The sequence below is a fragment of the Herpailurus yagouaroundi genome, unplaced genomic scaffold, assembly GCF_014898765.1.
Source record: "Herpailurus yagouaroundi ecotype Mexico unplaced genomic scaffold, PumYag 490, whole genome shotgun sequence".
NCBI lineage: Eukaryota > Metazoa > Chordata > Mammalia > Carnivora > Felidae > Herpailurus > Herpailurus yagouaroundi.
The window spans coordinates 260,761-264,829 of NW_024412707.1; the positions used below are offsets into that span (position 1 = coordinate 260,761).

General features: G+C 55.1%; 1 protein-coding gene across 1 annotated transcript in view; it reads right to left on the minus strand.

Moving 5' to 3' along the window:
• Positions 1 to 265: 265 nt before the first annotated feature.
• Positions 266 to 4,069, minus strand: part of HIC2 (HIC ZBTB transcriptional repressor 2) — a 9,030-nt gene continuing 5,226 nt past the window's right edge. Inside the window, exon 2 of the mRNA XM_040464636.1 lies at positions 266 to 4,069. This exon is cut by the window's right edge and continues 2,938 nt beyond it. The gene's annotated coding sequence lies outside the window, so the exon portion shown is untranslated.

Sequence of the window (4,069 nt, forward strand, 5' to 3'; positions counted from 1 at the left end):
ACTCAGGCCAACACTGCCCAAAAGGATGTTGACCCTAGGGTGCTGGTTCCCTGGTCCACAGCCCAACCCCAGGATGCACACACACGGCCAAGTGAGATTCCAGCCCCTGGGGCCATTTCACCTGAAACCCGCCCTTAGGACAATAGTGGGCAGATGGCCCATCCCAGCTCCCACCCTCCTGGGTCTTGCAAGTGCTGGACACAGGAAAGCAGTGTGTCATTTAGCAGAAGAGAACAGGCACAGAACACAGAGGCCCCATACAAGATAGTTTTCAATCAAGCTTTTAATGAAAAGATCATAAAATAACAGTTTCTCATCACTGTACATTAAGACTGCACGCTTCTGAATGGAGAGATCAGTCGTCGGTGAATTGCTTTTTCTATGACACTTGTGGGCTGCGTACCTGCAGCTCTGACCTGAATTTATCCAAACTCTCAAAGGAAGTGAACTCGATGCGAAGACGGATAGCGGCGGTGGCCAGTACAGGAGTGCGATCACGGCGCCCTCCCCCTTCCAGGAAGGAAATAAGAGTAGGACGTGATCCCGCTTCTCCGATTAAACAAAACGGCTATAACCCCATCCCTCCCCCTCCCCCTCGAGGTATTTGCGAATGGGCAGGTGCCCAACCTGGGGTCCCCCAAGGGGGGGAGGGGGAAAACAAGTGATGGGTGGGATACAGAGAGGCTCCCCTCAGCACCTGGCCCCACGGGGCCCCACCAAGAGGAGGGGGGGAGCCCTGGGGAACCTCCCTGCCCCAAGTGAGGTCTGTTATGCAGCATTTTTGAGGTCAATAAATTACAGCAATAAATAGCGAGGTGAGGTAGGGGGGAGGGGTTCCCGGTAGAAAAATTAAAGTGGGTGACTGAAGCTGGCAGGGGAGAAGCGTCCTAGGAACGGGGGCCTGGGCAGCCTCCATTCCCACAGCGAACCTCCACCCCCTGATCTGGAATGTCACACTGAGGCTGAGTAGGTCCCTCTCTCCATCCTAGCACTCCTGGCATCAGTTCACAGGTTCAGTAATGTCTGCCCCAACGTGACTCTGGCGAAGAGCAAGGGCCTTGGTCCCTTCTAGGGGTACAACAGGGCAGAGATCCCTGGTCTGTTCTCTGGAGGCCCGGTGCCTCTGCTTTCCTCCCCAAGCCAAGGGGGTGGACGGATGCAGCGCCCCCCCACCCCCCACCTTCCCTGAGCCCTGCCCTCCTGGCTGCCCAGGCCTCCCCCACTCAGGACGGCTGTGGGGAGGGCGGTAGGGTCTGCCTGCCCAGCCAGCCCGGCCCAGATCGCACTCCTGCACGCGGTCCAGTCCAGTGAATACTGACGGGGTGGGGGTGGGAGCACAGCGGGGCAGCACAGCGCCCCCGAGTGGTGACGAACGGGAAATACACACACAAGGCTGCATGAGGTTCCAAGTCAGTCTGGGTCCGAATTGTTCATTTCACAGGCTGAGGTGTATGGCTATGCTGCGAGTCTCTGAGATTCTTCTTTGCTTAAAGGTTCATCTTCTCTTTTTTACCTTTTTTGCAATCCTGGAGGAGCCCTTGCGATGGCTCGGTCTGGTGGGAGCAAGCGGTGGCGGAGCCCGCCGCTCACTCGCCCCAAGTCTGAGAAATAAATACATTCATCACTGCACAAACATATTGATACAAAAACAACACTGTTCAGAGTGTTTGCACCGTCTGTGTTGGTAAGGACCAGCCCAGGAAGCACCCCCCCACTGCCGGGGGTGGGAGTGTCCCCTGGGGGTGGGGACCCACTGGAGTTAACGGAGCTGTGCAAAGATCCCGGCTTTTTGGCTTGAGAGGGACCCTCACATCAACCCACCACGAGGGTCACGGGCAGAGTGGGGGACCCTCCATCCTGGGGCCCAACCCCAGACTCGGGTCCTGTGGCCAGAGCTGACGGCCACCCCCTGCTGTGCCAGCTAGCCAGGACCTCTGAGGTCTGGCCAGGAGGCCTGGGGGGCAGTCAGCATCGGCCCAAGCTCTTTGGTGCCAGCTGGGCTTTGAGAGGCCTCAGGCTGGGGAGGAGGGCTCAGGTGAATCTGGGGGGCCTCCAGGCCTGCCCCTCTGCCCGTGAGCCAACTCAGAAGGGCCTCCAGCAGAAGGTGGGGATTCACTGGGACTAGCCTTACAGCTGCTGAGGTCTGAAACTGTAAAAGTTTATGTAAACAATGAGATAAATATATTAGTATCTTTTTTTTCTGAGCCCATTGAGGTTCCATACTCATTCAAAATGTGCTTTGGTTTAAAAAATAGGTTTTGTGAATTTGGGTATGAGCTTTTTTTTTTTTTTTTTTTTTTTTTTGTTTATCCTCTCTTTCCTACATGACATCTGCTATTTTGTTTCCTGTTTCTCCGAAACATTCAGGAATTAAGTGACTAAAGCAGAGAACTGTAAGCCGCCCTTGGCCTCCAACGGCCTAATTTCCTTGTGAGGCTCTTAACACATTTCCACACACACATTCGCAAGCACACACTCCACATGAAATCAAAGGAAAAAGAAAACAAAACCAAGTGTTGTGTTAGTCCCACCCCACCCCACAAACCCTTAAAATCTTAAATAGGAAACTAGTGTTTTGCTTTCTTGTTAAAATACAGAAAAGGCTCGATACAATACTCAGGTGGGTACAATACTATGTCGCACGAACGTCGTTGAGTGAGGGGCCTTTGCGCCCAGTCCCTGAAGCTCTGCAAATGAATTACCTACTCTCACGGGTCACCTCATGGATGCGGCTGCCCACGGCCCAAGAGGCCACACACAGGCCAGGCGCACATAAAACTCCCGTGTGGTACAGACTTTGTGTCGTGTGGCTTAAGTGCTGATGGAGTGGGGTGGGGTCGGGAGGGCAGAGGGGCCTGGAAAGCACCGTGCCTCCTCACCTGACTTGTGGGAACACAAGACACTAGGTCTAGTGCTCTGTTTCCCACCCATAGGAAAGAAGATCCAGCTTGGGGCTGGGGGTGCCTTGAGATGGGCTCAGCCAGAAGCCCTCACTTGCAAAACACACCCTTCACCATTCGGGTCCCTGAACTCAGGCTGTTTTCAGCTGGAGGGTCTCTGGAGGGGTGAGGGTGGAGGATGACTCTGGAATTTTTTGGTCTGAACGTAAAGTAGAAAGGAAAAAAAAAAAAGAAAAGCATGAAGCAAAATGAAGATAAAGCTGCTGGCCTAATCCTGTGGCTCCAGTCAGCTGAGGACAGTGGGACCAACGGCGACCTTGGTCTGGCCTTGTGAGCCCGACTCCTAGCCCATGGAGAGGTCCTGTGGCTGGTAGAGAAACCCCAAGGTGAGGGTTGAGGGGTAAAGGGTGGGACTCCAGACAGGGCTGAGCCAATGGGTGGCAGTCAGCCTCTTGCCAGAGCAGCCAGGACTGCTCAGAGAAGGTGCCAAAGCAGGGTAGGTAACCTCTCCCTGTCCCCAAGGAGGGTATACATCACTTTGGCCAGTGCCTCCCTAAGCCTCTGCACTGGCTGGGAGGGGTTGCTGCTCTCCCAAGTCCCAGCTCTTGCAGGCCCAGGAGACAGGATGGGGGGGGGCTCACTTCCACCTCATCCTGGTCCTGGCAGGGAACTGCAGGGAGCTGGCTACAGGCCCCGATCTCCCATGGGGCCGGAGCACTCACCTGCCTCACCCAGCCCCAGATCAGAGGCACACACACAGGCTCCCTGACGCTTCACAACGGACTCAGAACACCCACAGGGTGGACACAGCTAGCCGCATGCTCTGGGGGTAAAGACACATGCGAGGTGACTCAGCAGCTGCAGGAGCTCCCCTCTAAGAGCACTGGGGGTGGAGGGCCCAGTAGGGCCACCTGGGCCAGGCAGAGCCTGGCTCACTCAAACTCGCGTCTTCCTATGCACACTAACAGGAGGAAAACAAGTGTCACGGCCTCAACTGCCAGTCACCAACGTACTGTTCTCATGAATTCAAGAGGTAGCAAAAGGTCAGAAGTCTCTCCACCTTGATTGGGAAGGAAGGAAGGAAAGCGCAATATCTGTCCACACGCACCAAGCACACTACACACACACATACATACACACACACACACACACACACACACACACACACA